This window comes from Nothoprocta perdicaria, unplaced genomic scaffold (assembly GCF_003342845.1).
Source record: "Nothoprocta perdicaria isolate Ctin4 unplaced genomic scaffold, notPer1 scaffold_20, whole genome shotgun sequence".
Lineage (NCBI taxonomy): Eukaryota > Metazoa > Chordata > Aves > Tinamiformes > Tinamidae > Nothoprocta > Nothoprocta perdicaria.
This window is the reverse complement of record NW_020455205.1, coordinates 1,557,357-1,579,676: the sequence shown is the minus strand read 5'-3', so window position 1 is coordinate 1,579,676 and position 22,320 is coordinate 1,557,357. Positions and strand designations below refer to the sequence as shown.

Here is a 22,320-nt window from a genome sequence, read left to right as displayed (position 1 = left end):
GCTGCAACAATCTCATTCACCATAACTCAGAAATCATTTTATGAATAGGAACAAATTTGGAGGCAGTAAATTACGCTACTTGAACTCAGAATTGCATATATTACTCAAACTGACACTCGTGAGTACAAAATGGGCACATGCATTTGTGCAAGTGAGATGCAATAAGGCACTGGAAAGACGTAAATAGGATATGATCTGTTTTTAGCATGCATTCTATCAGAAACTACTTTATTGGCTCTGCTTCTTTCAATAATTTTCAACATAGGTAGGTCAAATTCAGTAGCAGTGCTTCATTTGTTTGCCGGTAAATGATCCTATGATAAATCTTAGGGACTCCCCTGAAAGAAAGTTAAAAATTATACGAAGAATTCTTTCTAAATGTATTTAGATGAATTTCCGAATTCAAAGTCATTTGTGTTCCTGTCAATACAGATCACTGCAGACAATTTTACTGCAGAATGCATTACCCTGAAACAAACTGTGTCTTATTTGCTAGGTGATACCAGAATGGTCCTGACTCTGCTTGGCTGCAACTAGATGGTGATGGTGTGATGACGGACACGAACACAGAGATAGAAGAGAGAAGCACGTAAGTCATCCTGAGTGTAATAAATGCTTGAGGATTTGACAATAACAATATGAGAGTCAACAGGGAAGCTTGGCACGGTGAAGTGCAGTGAATCAGGATGATCAAATGATTTTATTAGTTTGCTTTTATTAGTCAGATCTATTTCCATTTTTTTTATTATGACCTAGGAAAAAAGAAATAATTGTAATCAGTTTATCAAATACAACCCTGGCAGAGAATCTGCCACTGGTAACTTGATTTTGTTCTAACTGAGCACGCTATGTTTTGACTAATCTCTAGCATCCAAGATCATTTTTCTTGAACTGGCGGGAGGATGAGTCAGAGTAATAGTTTATTTGTTTTGGTGTTTTATTTAAAAAGTTAGATTTCTAGGTGTGGTTCAGAGATGTTTTCAGTGTTTCTTTTAAAACCATGGGATAATAAAAAAAAAAAAAAAAAGAGGAAAAAAAATCCCCTAATTTCTCTTCCATCCACAGATTGAAAATGGACCACAGGCGGTTGTAGCTAAAGCTTTGCCAGTGCTCCTGCCCTATCCACCTGTCACATGAACTTCACCTAAACTAATCACAGACTCAGTGGGAGAGAAGGGATTCTGTAATGATGATAACTAATTCCCAAGTCTCCCCTAAGCAATGATGAACAATCATTATAAACTGTTCCAAATTATAGACTGTAGGCTCTGTGATGGTGACTTTTGTAGACTGGACTGAGACAATTACCAAATGAAGGAAAATATTATTATTTTAGCAAATGTAACATTTTAATACAATGTGAAAAATGATGAGGGAATAATAAATCGAGGGCATAAAAAGAGCTAATAATAAAAAGGAGCTTGGTGAGAAATCCCGCTGTCATATTTGCATTTACCCTGAAACTAATGCCGTGCACATTTTTGAATGCAAATAATTCACAAGAGGAAGCAAAATGAGGATGTTAATAATCATTTTTCCCTTAATGAGAAGCTGCACTTTGATTGAAAGGAGCTTTAAGGTGGCCTAAACTAGGCCTAACAAAGGAGCATTTTTTGGAGACTATTTAAAGGAATGTGTTAGAATAATATTCTGTCACTTAAAATCCCTAGCATTAACATTGTTATCACAAATCTTATTTCAAATTAAAAAAAGAAAAAAAAAAAAAAAGAAAGAAAGAAAGGCTTTTTAGGAAAGTTATTCTTTCCAGATGGGATTTTCTTTTTCTCTGTGACTATTAACTTAAAATGTTTTTTCTTGTGGGATCAGCTAAAGTCTTTAAGTTTTTTGTATTAGTTTGTTGAATCAGTTCCTTATCTTCTGCATGAATGCTATAGGGTGCCTTCCTCATTTTAGGTCTCTCAGCTCCAGATTGCTAAAATGACAACTGGCCCCCTTCATTGACTGGAGCATCTATCCTCTTACCACCACTTAGACACATTTAAGGGYGTACTAAAAATTTCTTTATGATTTAAAGCTAGGTTTTAATCAGGTTTGAAAATGCCCTTTCTGCCCCTGGAAACACAGTTCCAAACATAGAAATATGGAAATAATTCTGGCCTAGACTTGGGATCCTTCTGTTCCAGTAATATGTTACCAAAGTTAGCCAGTACCTCCGTAATATTAACCTTTTATCCACTCAAGGCAAATCCTAAATGCATATAATCCAATAAAAGGAGTTGCAATAAAATTAATTTGTCCACCTAAAGACTAATCTTATCACTCTTAYCACTAAAGAGGTATAAATATATGTATGTACCTTCCYACTTTTCCGTGGGTTATCCTGCATATACAGAGGGCTAACCAAATATTGTTCATTGTGAACAACTCCTCTGGTTTATCCTGGAAGACATTGGTCATGCTTTCCGACGAATTTAAATAAAACTTGGTTTGATTTTTTTTTTAAATTTGTTTTCACTAAAACTTTGAGCACAAACAGCCCATGGGTTGTATGTGCTTAACAGCGTGTCATGTGGGACTGATCACTGAAGTCTGTCACGTGGTGATCCTTGATTGTAACTGTATTAAAAAGGCAAATGAAAAATGATTATGATGTAGCAAATAAGAAACATGCTAATGGTCTTCTGCTCATTTATCAAACGTATATATTTTAGAATAGAAAATTCTTTGCATAATTCTGTAAACCAATTCATTGGAATGCATATATGGAATCTAAAAGGACAAATACAGTTAAATTGAACTGTGGTTCACAAAGTCAAAATAAGTGTCCACTAATCATTGTTTCTGCAATGACTATTTAGCTTAGTGGGTACTCTCAGGGCATATTGAATATATTTCCTGTAGTTAGGATACACTATCTTTCTTCTGTTGCCCTTAATTAGTCTGATTTGATGCTCCCCATTACTCATCAAGTGGTAGTGGCAAGGTAGGATAGATGTGGTTTTAGAAGTAAACGCTGATTTAGCAATTTTCCTTGGCATTTAATAAGAGAATTATTTTCTTTAGGAACTGAGCTGGGTAATCTTCTTTGCCTCAGCAAGACTGAAACTAAGCACGAACAAGGTTCAGTAAGTAAGTTTAATTTTATTCTGTATGCTAAGTTTACACACTCAAGTAATTTTCTGTTCCATGTTTATAGCTTTTTAAGACATTACTCTATGGYACCTCCAAGCTTGTCTTGGTTAATTCTCCCAAAGAATGCATGTAAATAATTTGATGATAATAATGACTAAAGATTTTAACATATTTTTAATTAAAGAAACATTTCTTCAGTTCTTTCCCCCAAGGTTTTTCAGGCTTCTTGTTAATGTTGCAGCATGATTATACCTTCAGGTTGATCAACCAAAAATTGTCATCTCTAATGGTGCAATGCTACCATTTTTCTCATGTTGTGTAGCATTAACTCCCCAAGTAATCAAATTCGGATGCACTCAGTTGGATTACTCAATTAAATCTTAACCAACATTGGGGATGGTGGAGTATCAATCTCAGGAATAGCTTCCCAATCATCTGAGCAAGTAGTTATTTAGGATCTGATTCTATAATAGCTAATCTGTCTTGAACTACATATGTTAGGTTTATTCATGGGATTGTTTGTGTGCATAAAAAGACATGCATAAATCTTTGCTTGATGAAGGTCTACACAGTCTAACTAATGAAATGAAGTGATTTGTGCTTTCTTAGGGTTATGGGTATTCGTTTCTCTTAACAAGTATGTGTGATTTTTACAGGCTAGTTTCTGATTATGTGTTAGACTAAGAAAAATATTATGTCATGTGGATATRTGCTCAGTAACTCTTAGACATTTTATTTTCTTAATGCTGCTAAAAGAGGCTTTTSTGTCTGTGGAATGGCTTTACCCAGCATTTCACAACTTTTAATTCAACATTTAATCTAATCACAGGTTTAATAGCTTAATTAAATTTTCTAATATTCATTGTGTTGCTTATATATACTRAGATACATCCATGAAAAATTCTGTATAAGCAGTCTTAACACAGAGTATATTTTAAGTATGTATATGCACAGATCAAATGGAATCTATTCTGCCCAAAAGGAATACCAGATGCAATTTCTAGATTTTTTTCAGCACATATGTGTGCTGACAAACTTGACTTTTCCAAAATTATCTATTTGTAGCAAATATACTTCAGTGATGTTAAGAAGCTATATCTAACTACTTGTCAATATAATATATTTATATATTTTATATATTTATAATGCTTAGATTATTGAAGCATTGCTGTTGTAAAATGTCCACAGCATTCCATAGTAATGTTATTTTAAAAGAAGTTGTAAGAGGAGCTAAAGTAAAAAAAGGTTAGATTCTTACTAAACAAAAATCAAAATGGACTTTGACTTCAAAAATTGCAATGAAAAGAACTAAGCTCTTGGCCTGTACTGTGTGTGTGTTTTCAACATTTTGTTTTCAGTGTTGATTAGCTGTCTTATTTTTTTGCCATGATAGTATTTATTTTTACGCTAATTAATTGGCTTGTGTGTTTTTGTGTATACAGACACGTGCTTGATTTCAAAAGTTTATTTCCGTAATAATTTCCAGTCTTATAATAATTTAACTGGAAATATCCTTAGGAATCTCTCATACATAGTACTTGTGTTTGGATTCTACTTTCTGCCCTTTTCCACAACTTGTGACCTTTTATTCAGGCTATTTTTCTCTCTCTCACCCCTTGAGCTTTGCCCCCACAAGACTTTTGAGGTTTTATACCTTCAGATCTCCAGCAAAGAATAACACGGGAGACAGAAACAATTCTTGGATGAAATGTCACGGATATAATCTAGTTTCACAGCAGGGCTCTAATTTCTGTTTCTTTAGTCCCTGGTTTTCAGGTCTGTATGTAACTTTATATATCTTTGCTGCCTTTCAGCGAACAGGGCATCAATCTGCATCACACTTGCTGATTGCAAGTGTTATGGTAGGTTCTGTTATCTGATAGTTGCTGTGTCCTGAGCCCACCTGCCTACCTACCTACTTGCCTACCTACCTACCTACCTACAAATCGCAGATGCACCCGGTGCTGCTGCAGAGCAGTATGTGTGATCACTCTCCGTTGTTCCTCTGGTAGCGTCGGAAAAGCTGTTATACTGCAGTCTCTCATATTGCTATGTCTTTATTCATGTGTGTGTAGAACGTGGTGGCGCTTTTTTTTCTGGAAATCTAGTTTTGCAAGCAATGAAGAGGTTAATGAATTTTTTTTTTAACTGTGTAGTCTGTCTTTGTATATATATATTTTTTTTCTGTTTTCTGATCCAAGATTGCTTAACTAGATTTTTAAGTAATATTAGAGCTAAAATTGTTTCAGGCTCAAAATACTGAGGATCCAAACTGGGCTCTGGGCTTTTGGGGAAAAAATGTAAACTTAATAATGAGTATTCCAAAGGCAACAATTTTTCTTAATGGCTATAAAAGCAAACGCAAATTGTCTTGACATCCCTAAGATTAAAGTTTAGTTGAGAAGGAAAACTTTAAATATATTTAAAAGGCTAATGTACTTCATTATGCCATATAAAGTTATAGTGCCTTAGCATGCACTCTTTATTACATTTTCATTCTTGGAATATGGTTTTCCAGTTAGACAACGTTTATTGCATTTTATTCGGATTTTTGTTTTCCCTTTGACTGCTGTCATTAGTAGTGAAGCCAGTGGCCTCATCAACAAGATAGCAAATGGAAAGACGGTAGCCACAGTTTTACTCAAGAACAGGAAAACTAAATCACCTGCATTAGCTATACTGAAAATATTTTTATTCCAGCACTGTAGGTTGGAGTCTATGTTTAGATACGTGGTTATATAGGTTCTAGATCTTTGCTTCTGTGCATGAGAGACACCATGCTGAATACTTTGTACTGGATCTCTATTGGGAGTGGTGGAAATCAGACTTTTCCTGCTACTTATGGTGGCTATAAGATAATACTAAGGAAGAGTCTCTAATGTGGTTTTGGAGAGCTTTGGTGATTTTYTCATTGTTCTCTGCACAGCAGGCATTAGGGCAAATGTTCATCAGGAAAAAAAAACCCGAGGGTTAAACAGAATTGAAGAGAAATTCAAGCACGTTTAAATAGTTTTCTCCTGGGCATTGTCCCAGTTTTGCATACTTCTTCAAAAATTAAATAGTATTTTAAACTAAGCAATATTTTGGTATCTCTTATTTAATCCCTAACTCCAGATTTGAGAATTATTAATAACATTAAATATTAGTCTTATAGTGTTAGCTGACTAGTAAATGGAAGAGATATTTAAGAAGACATATTATGACTGGAATCATTTCTCATAGATAGTTAAACATAGATAGTTAAAATTTACAAAAGACATGCTAATATGGGAATGCTTCCAGCAAAGCTACCCAATAAAGAAGTGGAATATTGCATGTAACACCAATTGAAAATGAAATGTAAAAAGGAATCTAGTACTAATTATTTTTATATCTAAATTGCTAAGAATATGTACTTTATAGAAACAAGAACCCTATTATTCCTGTTTTATTCTACAACAGATAACAAAAATGGTTTAGATGGACAGAGGAGTTTAGTTGTAGGATTGGTAAAACCTTGCTGGTTATTGGATTTGGTAAACAGTTAGTTAGTGTGGATATATGAGAGAATTTAACTACCTGAATTAAAGGCATTTAACTTGCTTAATGGATGTGAATATTAGTGGGTTTGGTTATTAAACCACTCTACAACGAGCGAGTTTGGAACAGATAATTACAAGTTACAAATTACATCTTTCTCTGTTCATGCAAGTTTTTACTCTTTCCAGAATTGTACAGTAGGCAAAATGGTATTTAACAGAAGAAATTTTTTGATTATAAAAACTGATTAAATCTAATCTCTTGGCAGATCTTTTGTAAACATTATCTCACAAATGATGCTGAAACTAAATTACAGAAACAATGTTTGCTTCTTCATGGCACTATAAAGTAATTTCCTTTTTATCTTTAGCAGTTTACTAGTTTAGGAGGAATAAGGTGAAAGTGTTGCTATAAATGCAGAATTAGYATCGCAATTCAGAGAGAAATATATACATTAATTGAAGATGACCTTGATGCATTTTCATTTCTGGCACAATAAAGTATCTTTTTTCAGGGATTGGGAATGTTCCACTTCTTTGGCCTGTTATTTCTTCATGAGCCTTACCTGGTAAATAGGTAGCATCTCTATTGAGTAAACTGAAGTAAACTTCTTGTTCAATCAAGAGTTAAACATCTGTTTCAATTTTAATCTTAAACCTTTACCTAACTTTTCAGCTTTTAAAATAGCCTCAAGAAAATCTTTACTTGAAAGAATCAAAGACAAGGTTGTCTCTTAACTCTTTTTGAAAGTGATTCATAACTTTCCAACTTCATAAAGGAAACATAAGCAGTTTTTTAATTACTTAAATAGTATAAATATTTTATATTCAAAGAGATTTGTTTACCAGTAACAGGTTAGATTATGATCATTCAATTCTATGTTCATGGAAAGAGTATAGGTCTATTTATATAATAATACATTATGTTGTAGCAGATTGGAGACTTTTTGAAAGAGTCAGATAATCCACTAAGGCCATGGGTTTCCAAGGGAATAACAAGGACTCTAGATGGTGAGCCATGAGCACTCAGTGCTGCAGTGGAGGCATAAGCCGCAGAGATCACTATTTTTTATTACTGAATATTTAAAAGATGTGCTAGCCAGTCTGTTCCTACACTGAAAGAACAAATAGTTTCATAAGCTCCAGGATAAATCAGCTGTAGCTTTCTATGGATTTGTGTCTTTTGGTTGTCTGACTTTCACATATACTAAAATGCAATATAGAGCTGACATTATTCTCCCTCTAGCATTTATAAAACTTTCTTCCATCTGGTATCATTTGTGTCCATGCAGTAACTTTTATAGGTGCTCCTTTACTACCTGGTTTGGCAGTTTTCATAAAGCTTGAGAGCAGTTATTGATCTTTAGTAATTCCATCCTTCTGTCATATTTGATTAGCAAATTCAGAAAGTATTGGTGAATACATGCAGAAGCAGCCAGCATTTCTGTGCATTTTTATTTACATACAAACAAACAAAAACTGGTGATTTTTGCCCAATTAATTGATATTCTATCCATTCTAATTTCCACTTTCCACTTCATTGAGGAAAGGAAATGTTTTTCCTTTTTCCTTTTTGTTTTTTTTCTTTTTTTTTTATATAAAGTGTATTCTCTGTAACCTACACTAGTTCAAATTTATTGCTCTGTATTTTATAATTCTGTTTTTCTTCAAAGCAGAGATGATGTGGAGAAAGGTGATTTATTTTAAAAACTTGTATTTTCTGTCCTTCAGTCTAACTGGGGAGGTGGCCATGTATTCCAACTAACAACATTTTAGCTTTCAGTTTGAAAGCCATAAATTTTGCTGAAGCTCAATTTTTAGTGAAGTGCATATCCTGAGATTAACTGTTTCAAATTTCATTGATGATTTTTTCAAAATTCCAATGGGTGTTTTTGATATCACTAAATTTTGAGTTACATCCCTTACCATTCTATTAGTAGACTCTAGAGATAGAGGCTTTGCTTAATGGAAATGATATTTATATGAATTTTGTGATCTTTGCATGAAGAACCATTTAGGTGCTGGGGCTATATAATAACTAGCTTAGGAGGCTGGAAAGATGATATTTGTTTGTGAACTGGAATTCAATCAGACCTTGAGTTTAGTAGTATACAAGGGGTATGCTTGATGTCTATATACTTGCTTGTGTTCTCAACAAAGAAGCCAAAGTTAACAAGAATTCAGCAGGAATCTTGGATGTGCCCATCTGTTCCTGCCTGCCCTAAAATAATTCCATGAGTCTTTGACACACAAAAGCAATTTAGTCACAGATCTGTATGTAGAACAGTGTTAACTTCTTTAAAGAAAAGTGTATTTGTACATGCTATATAAAGACTAACAAGCAGTTGGAAAATATTATCCCAGAGGTATGCAATGCAAGGAAGGAAAGGCCACCTTGACTACAATGTAAGGGACTGATTTTATGGATTGTAATTTGCAAAGTGCTTTGATCTACACAGTTCATCTCTCAGATATTGTCCCAAGTTAAAATTAACTTAAAGTGACCCGAACTTTTTTAAAATCGTTTTATAGTTATTCTTGCTGAAATAGCTTACGGTATTAAAATTTTTCATTACAAAATCAACGTTTTGGAATTATGCCCATTTACCAAGTCTGTTTTGAGCAGCTGTAATTGGTTCAAGATCATATAACTTTTTACTTTGTGACTTGGAGGTTCTTATGACCTTTTGCATTTCCATTAAATGATCCTATATTTTTGTCAGTAAATGCTATTTAACTATTCCAGTAATTAATAAAAACAAAGAACATTTCCTACTGTGAGTCTTGCCTATGTGCTTTTAAGTCCATGTGAGGATATACTTGTAAAGTCTGGCTGTTAATTAAGTTGTTTTGATCTTTTGTTCTCCTGTTTACACATATTAATTATTACACCTATGAAATCTGATTCAATTGTTTGATATGTGTTGATATTTTTATAATATAACAAGGCTCCATTTCTTGTGTACTAGAGTTATTGTGTAACTGTGATCACAAGATACCTAGAGCTTTATAACATACCAGAAAAATATGTTCATGACCCAAATTTAAAATACTGATTATTTTCCCTGTGGGGCAAATGTCATTCATTCGATGGTGTGGATTGGATTTGGTTTTAATGGCTACAGTTGATATAACGGGGCTTAGCTCAATCTTTACAGAAAGAAACACTTACAAAACAATAGAGATGAGCTTTAGTTTTTAATGTATAGACTGCATGAGCTTGCACAGTTCATTTTCACAAGTTTCAGGGGAGTTAGATGATGGATAAGGGCATTTGAAATAAGCATCCATATACTTCTGTAAATAAATCTGTATCTGAAACCACTTTCCTACAAAGAAAGTTCCTGCACTGRGTACTGTTCTATTTAGAATCTCCTGGTAGATCTTGATTCCCTAGACTGGACTTGAACTGTCCAGCTGCTAGAGAACTTTTTGGATGTCATTCTTCCCAAACAATAAAAAGACTTAATCAGGCAGATGTTCCTGGTAAGGACTACAGAAAGGAATTTTTGTGAAGTAGGAAATTTTTATCCAGACTGCTGGAATAATGTTGCTGTTTCATTAAGGAATGCTTCCGCTGACTTTAAAAATGAGTTCTCACCTCAGTAAATAAGTCTTAATTCAAAATCATAGGCTGTGAGATAGAACCTTTTTTTGGTTGACCTTTATTGGCCTTGGACCAAGTGTGCAGTATGAACTCACTAGGCGAGTACAGTAACAGCTAACCATTTGAGCTCGAGGCTATAAATAAATACAAATTTTATTTTTACTCAAATACGAGTAAATGGCTTGAGATTTTTCTTATACTTTGATCCAAATTAACCCTTTAATTTCTTGTAGGTCCACATCTGTGAGCGTATAATGTATTTTTTTATTGGTACATGCATAATTTTGATGATATTGCCTGAAGTTAAAGAGAATCACTCAGGAGGATGCATATCTCTCTTGAAATACTTATAACTCTCAAGTCCAAAGTTTCAAGCTCTGTCTCTGCCTTTCATGGAGCCTGTTGCATTTGTTTCACAATGTCTCACCTCTGAAACTAAAGAATTTGTTTTGGTCTTACTTCACTGTAGCGCTTAGCCACTGCTGTTGTTCCATATGAAACCTTTTATTAGTGTAATAGGTATAATTATTATTTTAGCTATAAGACCTGGTTAAATGCATGAGAGATGTTTGGAAATGTCTAGGAGTATGCCTTTGAAATTTTCACAGCTCTAATAAGCAGAAACTTTTCTGCTGTTTAGGTTGTTTGTTTCATTACATAATCTGAGGCATGAAGGATTTTGATGAGCTAAAATTTTGGTTCTTGATTTCCTTTCCTCTGATGTTTAAAGTTGCTTTTTGGCTACCTGAAGTTATCAGTTACACTCTTAGATCTTCCTGGTTATTCTAGTAAAAAAAAAAAAAAAAAAAAAACCAAGCATTTTGAAATATTGTGAGGAATTTGTTGTCCAGATTTTTAAGTGGTTCTTGTGAACCACTTAAAGACATTAAAATTATAAACTTGATGAGAGTTTTTTCTCTCAAGGCAAAGGCACCCCAAGAGATAGCTTTGTAGGTATTCCAGGAAATTCTCAAGGATAAGACAAAATGTAAGATCTCTGTTTTTTCTGACAGTGTGTCCTGTGAATATGCAGGCTGGTGATACTTCCTTTACATACACACACGAGTCCTACATCCTTTGGAGAAGTTCCACAGGACTGGGAGTTTTCTTCACTATTTAGGTAAGACACARTTCATGCTAACAAGGATTATTATCCTGTTTTCTAACTTCACTGGAATTTTAGCAACCAGGTCAGTCCTAAAGAGTCTTATCTCCTCTTCTTTTATTGATATTATTTTGCCTGCAATCAAAACCCTTTTGGAAGCCAGCGTACATAGCTTTACATATTGCCTTTATACATTGTGTATTGCTCCCTTCTTTCTGCTTGGGCAGCAAAAATACTGTAGAAGAGGAATGGAAAACCTTCCTGGGAGGCAGGAATAGGGAACAGAGTTCAAGAAAGTCAGGTGCATAGTCCTTATGTGCTCATCTACCATGCTTCAAGTGTAGAATAACTAAAGAAACAATGTCTTTGTTAAGAAATGTATTTGTCTTTCTTGTTTCTATTAATGAGGTTTTAAACCACTTGCCCTGTAAACAATTACGACCTCTGGGTATTGAGAAAGTAAATAATCATCTAGACAAACTATAATTATAGTTCTTATCTGAAAAAAAAAAAAGTGAAAGAATGACACAAGGCTTGTCATCAAAACACAGTAACAACATAATCTTTTAATATTGAAAATGTGATCTAATCCAAGTCACAAAAGCTAAATTCCAAGGCCATGAGAGAAGATTAAATTGGCAATTTTTCATAATGGAGAAAGAAAGTTGTTGTTGTACAGCTAAAAATAAAGATAGAATTGACCTGCAAATTGATCATGTATGCATAAATCAATTGTGTAAGCGTTCAAAAACTTGGAAACCTGGTTTAGGAAAGTAAGGATTAGTCATTCAGATAAGTAAAACTAAATTGGAATTCATCCTTTCAATATGGAAAGCTACTTCATTAACATTTAAAATCTGTATGATTAAATGTTAATATCCTGGGCAATCTTCAAATCTTCATGATTTTCATGATAATCTCTTTAAAATGTATCTTACCTGTTTCACCAAGCAGATCCTTGCTAGCATAGTCCAGTGGATTTATGCCACCTCTAATGTTTAATTTTTAAATTTATGATTCCACTTATTATGATATATAGTTACTAATACTTGCATGCCTATTAATACAATAATACAGCTTATTATGATCCCTCCTCATATAATAGCTAAGGAAGAAAGTTTTTAAATGGAAGAAAATCATTGCAAGATTTTAAGAGGGAAGATGAAGAAATTTGATAATTTAATTGCTTTTGTAACTTTTTAGAATATAAGACTATCCTCTAGTTGTGTATAAAAGTAGAGATTATCTGCCAAGTCAAGCACCAGCACAAGACAGCAACGTGAAACCTCCCACACRATTGCAAGTTCCACACGCAAACTATACAATTATAAATGTTGTTTTAGTTCTTTTTTTCCGCAGCTATAGCAATGAGAAATATGCTCTGGAGCCAATTGTAGTGTTTCTGTGAGCTTTACAGCAGCCATATCAGACACCCATCATAGTACTTCTTTAGCCAAGCTCTGTGATGCCCTGACAAATCTGTTTCTCTCAAACTGGCTTTAGCCCCTCTGTGTCTATGAGCCTGCAGACTCTTTTCATTATAAACAGTAGGGGAGTGGGCCGGAAGAGGGCAGAGAAGAAACAAATTGATTGATATGAGTGATCTGAGGAGAGAGGAAAATTCTGCACAGCAGAGCATTTTTAAGCTTATGTTATTGCAAACTTGTGCTCCCTTTCTGACAAGAGGGAAGTGTCAAGGTTTTAATAACAACACATGACAGGTTTAGAAGAAGGGAAGATAGGATTTTCTTGCCCTCTCTGCAGCAGGTGTAAGCAGCTATTTGGCTGTACTGGTCAGTACATACCTGAGCAAAGATTGAGTTTAAAGTGGAACAATGTATGTGTGTCAGATAATAAAAGAAGCAAAGCATAGAATTAACCAAAGAGTTGAGAGAAACTCAGCCTATTTAAATAAATGATACCCGTCAAGACCGTTATCAAAACTTGCTAATAACAAGAAAAAGTTGCATATGGAGATGTCTCAAAAAAAAAAAAAAAAAAAAAAAAAAAAAAAACAAAAAAAAAAAAAAAAAATATTGAATACATTCTTTCTGGACAAAACCATAGAGAAGGTAATTGTGAATTAAATCCAGCTGCACAGGGAAGGTAAATGAGAATGAACTCCAGCTGTGCTTGATTTTTCATAAGTATCCAGGATTGCAGTTTAGGCTGCAGGCCTAAATCCRGTTCAGTTTACTGGGTGCTTCTTATTGCCCTTGACAACAACAACAACAAAAAAGCATCATTTATGCTGATATCACTTCAGCAATATGTTATTGGCCTGCTTATACCTTGTGAAAGAGCTTACCTAATCACATGCAGAATATTAAAATAGATGGTGAACAAATGCCTTTGTCTCCCAAAATGTAATGACTCTACTCTGTTTTAAGTGGGTCTGATTGTGTTGGTATTCAAGTTGCTTAACGTTTTCCATTAGAGTACTGTGTTCTGTTGTCATATCCATGCCAAACTATAACTCGTTCATTGATTAACACAAACACACTCATCGGCTACATAGTCCAACCAACTGCATATTATTTCCATTGCAAGGGTGTGTATGTACACATAGTTCTGGACTGCCATAATCATTCCGTCAGTGTCTTTATGTATTTGCAATTTCAAGTGTCATGATTGTCTTGTTAATATGGAAACATAATTCCTCTTACTCATTAGTGGTATTTATGTATTCAGTTAATGCATTTATTCTAAGTAAAAGAACACTGCATGACTAACTCTGCTAGAAAAAAAACTATGAGGGGGACAAAATGAGACCCTTTGTGAGGAAAGGGCCTTGGAATGCCAGAGTCCCGAATGCCTATTGTCTAGGGAAGAAAGTGATTTATAATATATGCTGAATGAATTCAGCATTTGGAAATGAGAAAAGGATGAGGTTGATTGTTCCAGGACTGCTTTTATTAACAGATTTGGCATTGTGCTGCACATAAGGTACACACGTTTAAATGGTCCCTGTTTGTTGTGTGACTGGCGTAGTCACACAATGCAGGAGCGTTTTGATGAAGCAGCAGCAGCTAATGGGGAGCATACAAATGGTCATCAGTTTGATCCGCTCTTTCACAGTGGAATTTAGTTTGTGTTTCATCACACTTGGAAAAGATACTTTTGTTAGTGGGAACAGGCTAGTATAAAGTAAAAAGAAGAGTTTACATTTTAGTAAAAATACCTATTGTAATTTTATTTCTAAGGAAAGAAAAACATGAGATTGTGGCCAACCAGTTGTTAAGCTGGAACCATTTGTTGCATGAGGAGGCTAAATCTCTCATCTTGCAGATAAGCTTAATAGCCGTAATCATCCAAAACTGAGTTTGCTTCAGGAGCTAAATTTTAATTGTCGAATTACAGAATAAAATCCAGGACTTTAAGGTAAAAATGGGCTCCATTCTGCGACCCAGGAATGTGCTGAGCAGACAGACAAAGCAAGCCAGTAAGGAGGGTTTTGTGAACTGAGCTTCGAATTCCTCCTCTCCCCCGAGCAGCGCTGCTGGCTCTGGGGCTCCAAGGTTGGACTCTGCAGTCCAAAAGCTCCCACAGTTACCCACACAGAGCTGTTCTTTCAAGGTCAGAACAGCAGTGCTGTTTTATTTTCAAATGCGCCCATGGAGGAGATCTCTGTGAAACTCCATGAAGACTTTTCCACCATGGGATACCGGTCTAAACCCTCTCTGGATGAAGAAGGCATCAAACACATTTGCCCTAAGGCTCTGCCTCTTAGACAGTTTCACCTTCTGCCTCTTCCCTTGCATTTACTCTAAAAGGAAGTTTCCTTCTGTATTTTCGTGGAGTAAATTCTGTTTCCTTCTTATGTATATGTTTTCTACCTCCCTAGATGGGCTCCTTCGGGATTTAAAGAATCCTCTGCCTAATTTTTGTGTTCCTATCCTTTCTCTTTAGGACAAGCTGAATGATGAGCTGCTAAACCTGGACGAGCTGTGAACATGCTCAGAGCAGCCTGCGTGGCCCAGCAGGAATTAGGCTAAGTTAAACAAAGAGAGGCCTCTGCRCTCTGATAGTCCCGAAGCCACAGTTTTTTCCATCACAGTTTTAAAGTTTTCCTCAACTGCGGTTGAATTCTGAGGTGGGGAGTGATGTGATTTGCTTCTAAAACAAGCAAACAAAACCCCTTTAACCCTGAGTGTTTTCACAGCAACACCCAAATGTTGTGGGATGCAACATAATGTAACTGCAGAAGCTGGCAGAGACAAAACTGCCAGCAAACAAATCGGTTTCGGAAAAGGTGGACCAGGAATCTGAAACAGACTATTAATCCAGAAAGGAAATAAAAAACACATTGCATTTTTTCTCTCAGAGATTGTCCCCACCATGTTCCTGAAAAAATAACCAATTTTAACGGGTTCTGTTCTCCTGATTATCACAAATGAATTAGAAGGAGAAAGACAGAATACATCTTTTGTTAAGAAAATTAAAGATAACAGTTTCAGTCTTGGAGTAATCTTTTAAAATTGTTCATGGCCAAATTCAACAACGCAGCCCAGCTAGCCAAGTACTTCAGTATGTACATAATTTTATTCACTTACTTAAATCCCTCTGACTTGAAGAGGATTTAAGCAGGTGCTTAAGTGCTTTGCTGCAACAAGATCTTAAATTGGTAGATGGTGAATTTGAGACAAAGAAAGGTCACATTTTTTAATCTTTGCTGGTAGGTGTCTATGAAAATTGGTCTGATTTTTCAGAGATGTTCCTGTAATTCCTACTACTTTCAAATTTCTTTTTGTCTTTTTTTTCCTTTTTTTTTTTTTTTTTTTTTTTTTTTTATTTTTTTTTTGTCCCTTTTAGGATCTTCAGTAACACACCTCTCCCAAACTCATCCCAGCTCTAAAGAAGGGGTTGTGCTGGTCTGGTTTGGGCGATCCATATTTTTGCAATTGCAAATAGTAGATATAATTTCAAGGCAGATCATCCCTATATTGAAAGGGATGGATCTTTCAAGAAAAGTTTTCCAGCAGTTAACACAGTAAACAAGGGCAATTTCAAAGGCAATTCTTTGAAAGTCAGGTAGGTACTAAGCCATAGTGGAAATYACTTACACCTTTGAAAATGTCACCTTTTAAACTTTCTTTTTTTTTGGTTTCATTTTATATAGACATTGTCTTCTTGATATGATCAATTGCCATTCCATATACTTCACTGACAAATAAGATGGCAAATTGTTAAGATGATTAATGTAACTGTCAGGTAAAATACTCATAAATTTAACTGAGCTACCTCACATACAAGGGGTGAACATTTGTCAAGGTTTATGTGCTTTGACCACTTTACATAAGCCTCTGCTTGTGTAAGTAAATGTGTGTCCAGTTGGGAGCATGGATGAGAAGGTGGTTGGATACGGTGCCACGTGGTGTAGCTGCTGCCAGTCCTGTCCTGAACACTCTGTATCCAGTCTGTGCCACCTACCAGCCTATATAGCCTTGATGTTATAGGTAAGATGATAGTTCTGATAGTTTTATGAGATTAGGGGTGCCTTTTTGTGTGTGTGCCTTTTTGTGTGTGTGTTTCCTCTAACTTTCTTCCCAAATACTGCTGGTTTTCTCACCCAGGCATTGCAGCTGAATTGAGAGCAGTTCTAGTTGTGTCTTTCATAAAGTTTTAATAGTCTTGTATAGCCTGCCACATGGATGTGTAAAAACACCAAAGTTGTTATCCAGAGAAGACTTAGGATTTTTTTTTTTGTTTTTTCAGGGCTTGCTTTCATACTACTTTAGACTTCATTGATAAAATATTAATTGGAAATCTCTCCATCTTTTAAAAAAATCTGTAAAATTTGAAATACCTTTAAAATCATATTGATGTATAACATATAGCTCCTTCCATTAAAAAAAAATCCCTACTTATTACCAGTCTCTGTGTAAACTAACATATAGTTAAATATTTTAATTCAAAAAAAATGTCTGGGAGGCAGGTGGAGCTATGGAAAACTCAGAAGTGCTTAAAAAGGAATCGTAGCATCAAACTTAGAGGCAAACTAAAGACAAGGTTGAATGCTGTTAATAAYATGGAATATTTCTAAGCACTTGCTGGAATACTCTGCCAGAGCTTTGTGTTTCCAGCATAAACTGATGGAGATAAACACTTTTTTGATACTCCCACTACCAAGTGCTTATAAAGTGTTTATATCTATAATTGTGTCAAATTATGTTAATTAAGCTCTGAAAGACACTAGTAAGTTGAAGTGCTCAAAAAGTGCATTACTCTGAGTGTCACCCAGGGGCTCCTCACAGCAGACACTTGGGGGACAATTTTTTTCCTTCCAAGCACCTTTAGAGCACTATGTCTTTAAGTGTCTTTCTGGTTTTAATTAAATTAAAAAAGCAAGTGCTAGTTAAGTGCACATGATTTACTCTAATCTTTTGAAATGCAAATGCATTCTAGACTAAAATGCCCTTTCCTTTTTTTACAGTCCTCCAGTTTGCTCCKCAGTTCTCTCACCTCTTTTCTTATCGCTCACATCTTTTATTGAGTATTCAGCTGCTGAAAAAAGTCATGGTAAAGGCAGGGAATTAACTYCTTTGTGTGATTAGGTAGAAGACAGAACTACTCATAGGACCTTATTAGGGTATCTAATAGCCTTATGAAGAAAAGCCCTGTTAGCTCAAAGGAAATTCTGTGTGGACCTGGACCACTCTCAGAATTTGTTCTTCTTCAACCCCAGGCTGGCTATGAAATCTCTACAGCAGATTTCTAGTATGACTTTAGCAAGTAAAGTTAGTTTCTTTCCAACAAACCTAAATCATTTTCCAATGGAGGTGTAGGTCATTAGCCATATTCAGTGTTTTGATTTTACTGATATTCTAAGAGGGACTGATATTATAAGATGGAAGAATTTTGTATAGCACCATAGAAATCTACTGTGAGGACACAGGAGAGAAAAAAAAAAAAAAAAAAAAAGCCATTTCTGAAGGAGAACATTTTTTAAGATAGGAGCAGCAGCACAAGGACAAAAAAAATCATACATGTCTCCCTGACGAGTCAAAAAATCATTCTTAAATCTGATCAAAAATAAACAGGCACTTTTAGAAATGTTATTATAGTATATCCTACTTCAAGGGCTATTCTGTTTCATGATAGAATATTTTTTTCTTTTAGGTGTACAGATAACAATCCTTATGTTACCTAATTCTGACTAGACTCTATTAAAATGATTTTTTTGCTTTTCTGAGAAACTATATTTAATCCCTATGTCAATGTGCTGAGAAAGATAGTAAAGATATATCTGAACTTTAAACTTCTTTAATCTTTTTCTTTAGCTTTCATTCTTGTTGCACAGCCTCAGCAATCAGATTTCAGCACTCCATTCCTCAGAAAAACTTACAGATTTAGAAACTATAGTGAGATAAGGTTCTCCTTTGACCCAAAGGCACAGTTTTCCACATTACATCTTCAGAAGGTCTTTTAAATGAAGATGTCTATTGAAATTTTCCAAATAGATAGAATTTAATTTGGTAATGACTAGATAGCATCGGATAGGTGACTGAAGGCCACTGAGGTATAGAGCTGAGATGTGTACCACGAGGTAAGCAGGCATCCCTGTCAGTCCCTCCTGAATGTATTATCTGAAAGGTCCTTCCTAGCCTCACATGCATAGACTGAATTGTTCTGAACTTCACTCTCTGGGGAAAGGTACCCATTTCACAAGTTGTCACGCTCAATGCAGCCRGAGTGAGTAAGCCAAGAACTGGGTGAACATTGTGCTTGTTCTTTCCAGTTCAAGGTAAAGCACGTTGTCAGGGCACTCGAAGCCCTTCTCAACAACTGTTTATGCTATATAGGAATGTAAGCCGAGGGCTTCATGCTCTGCAGATCCCAATCCAGCTCTTGCTTGCAGGTTGATCCAGTTATCAGTGAAGTCAGTTACCAAGGGACTGATTTAGAGTGAGCTGAATGAACTCTCTGGAGTATCAATTAAATATAGAAAAGCTGAATGGTGATTAGTGTGAACTGTTATCATCTGCTGTTTGGAAGGAAAGGAATCAGTGCTCTGATTGTCTTCTGAAACGTTACCTGTTATAATCATACCTCTCTTTTCTGTCCTTCTAGCTACTTGATTGCCTATTTATTTGCAATAGTCTTTGGAGGTAATGAACAAATTAAATTTAGATAGAGGGCTCAGTTTCACTGTTGGCACAGCTTTACTGAAATAAGTGGAGTCAGCCAGGAAATTCAAAATACATTGTATTCAGCAACCGTAAGCTATCTGGCCTGTTGATGACTTCTAAAATCCCTTCAGTGCATGCCAGTGTGTGCCTGTACGGTGCAATTTTATTGCCTTTTAAAGGACAATACATACAAGTCTGAAAGCCAGAAGGTACTGAAATACAGTATGTGTTATGTTACTTAGATGAAATAATTTTCAGAATGAGTAAAACTTAACATTTGGAGAAGGGAAGAGTGAGAGAATTGCTTTTGCCTTTTGCCTTTGGGAAATATCTCATTTGGTAAAGTCTTTATGTTGTTTTGTTTGTTTTTGAGTGACAGAAAGTCAGACTGGTTTGAATCCAGGTCCTCTTAATACAACCATCCACAGAACGCTGTGCGTAGTTAGAGAAATGGCGTTCGTTACTGTTGTATAAATGACTTTGTAATCAGGGCATAAGCCGGCACTGTTATTGTAGTACATGCTGCCAATGTTTGACAATTCCAAGGTACTACAGGTTTTCAAAACCTCAAATCATCTGGCAGACCTTAGGACATCTGCTGCTCATCTGACTAGGAAAAGAAAGACTGACAAGCATACAAAATGAGAGGATCATTAAGGCCCAGACTGGTTTTTGAAGCCACAGCCACATAAAGAACAGGACAGAGGGACGCAAGTTAAGAAGAGAGGCTTCTGTCTGTGACAGACACAGCAAAGAAGGAAACCCAGGAGCAAGAAGAACACATAGTCAGCTAGCAATAYATGCCATGATATAGTAAGCAGGATATACTACTTTCTGTGTGGCCTACATCCACCTACATGGCAAGGTAGGGTTATGGGCCTTGCCTGTACAAAACCATGATGCTAAGTAGCACAGCTGGCACCCAGTTTTAAGGCCTCCAACACTAGGTTGGCAGCAGTTGGTGAGTCTCTGCTTTTTGCTTTCCAAAACCCTGTTTACGTAAAGGAGTCAGAGTGCAGACTTCACTAACAATGTCTTATTTGATAAACAGCTTATGCTACAGAATTTTTTTTAATAAAATGTTCACATGTGACATACCTGGCAATTATTTTTTTATTGCTCTACACTTATATATATATATATATATATATATATCTTCCTTATGCAGTTATTTACAACATAGCTCTAATGATGTGTTTTCTCCTCTATACCTACAACAACTTAGTTTTTGTGAAGGTGAGGGAGTGCCTCCAGAGACAGCACGCTGCTGAGAAGAATTAGAAGACCAAAGGTAATAGATCTTTTAATTTAAGATAGAGCCACTTGCCATTTGTGTACCTTTAAAAAGCAGTCAATTCTAATTATAGAGATTTATCTTGGACTAAGGAAGAAAAATACTAAAGTAAATGCTGCTTCTTCTGCTATGACTCTAGGGTTAAGGCTTTTCTAAGTGGGATTTATGCATATTGAGGACAAGAAAGCAGCTGCCATCAATTTCTAAATTAATTGTTCATATGGTGGTAGTGTTGTTGTTCTGAGACTATTTTTCCCTCTTTATATCTACAAAGCAAAAGTAATTGGCATTGCTTTATTTATCATTAATGTTAGGAGGAATAAAAAAGAAAATGTGGTAGACGCTCTTTGAAAGGAGGAAGGCATTTCTAGTAGTTCTTGCAGAGTGATCTTGAATTTCATACACAGAATATTGGAATTGCAATGGAAGAACACACCTATGATCCATCTTAACTGGAAAATTTTCACTCTGTACCAAATAACAAAGGCTTTGCTGAAAGGTACAGACCCACAGCTTGAAAAAGATAAACATGGCAAGAATCACTTTCAATGCAGTTTGAAAGACAACTGTTGCATCTCTCCCTCTCCCTGTTTTGCCTCATGTCCCTGAAATGTTTTTGATTTTACTGTGTCTTCTTTTTTCCTGATAGCATTTGTTCTCCGCATGGAAATTCTTTAGTACTCATCAAGATATCTGGTGTCCTTTCCTGAGATATCATTTATCATGGCACTGTTTATCACTTTGCTTATCTGGGCCACAGATGTGCTGGCCTAGATTTGGAGGCTTTATTCTTTTGTAAGCTATAAAAAAATAAATCTACRGAAATGAATAGAACAACAAAAATCAAATCACCTCCAACAAAGTTTCACAGTCTCTGGAACTTTTAAAATAGCCTTTCTTCTTTTGTTCTTGTCAGACGGACATGTAGGACTTTATTTAATATAGAGAAGGAGCAGCTGTGTGCCAAACACTTTTTGGTCTTTCACTGTTGTCCACATGTGGTGAGTGATGGAAATGCTGCACTACTACTCTCAAAATTCTTGGTATGAATATTGCATGGCTACATTTAGATGGAATGTTGATGTAATGGCATTAAAATCGAGAACTGAACAAACTCTGCTTCATGTTTCATGCTTATTAACTCAATGTTCTCAAACTAATATATTGCTGGATGTTTTCTTCCAATTGTWCTACATTTATTTGCTCATCATCCTGTTCTGATGTTTCCTAGTGCATGTATGCCTGGAGTTACATTAGTTTCCTTAAGAAGATAGCCATGTGAGCAGAAKTCACCAAGGAGTTATTCTCAAGGGCCACCAACAGAAGTGGAAGCACCTGAACATATTTTTGCAGCAGCAGGAGAGACGGTGTCTTTGTGAAGCTCCAGGAGGCAATGGCAGTGAAACCAGTACTGCTTCGTCCAGCACCACGGAAGTCACTCAGAACACACGTGGATGTGCTGAGGCCAAACTGGCCCSATGCAGAGATAACATCTCAGCTAGCAATAGACCAGAATGGGAATGGCAGGTGACAAGAAGTGAGGTGGTGCTTTCTCCTGAAGACTGCCATGGAGC

General features: G+C 35.6%; 1 long non-coding RNA gene across 1 annotated transcript; it reads left to right on the top strand.

Moving 5' to 3' along the window:
- Positions 1–3,049: 3,049 nt before the first annotated feature.
- Positions 3,050–22,015, top strand: LOC112946248. The gene is made up of 6 exons (XR_003249190.1): positions 3,050–3,090; positions 11,232–11,338; positions 15,233–15,416; positions 20,678–20,743; positions 21,663–21,747; positions 21,978–22,015. It is a non-coding gene; the product is annotated as an uncharacterized LOC112946248 (long non-coding RNA).
- Positions 22,016–22,320: the final 305 nt, after the last annotated feature.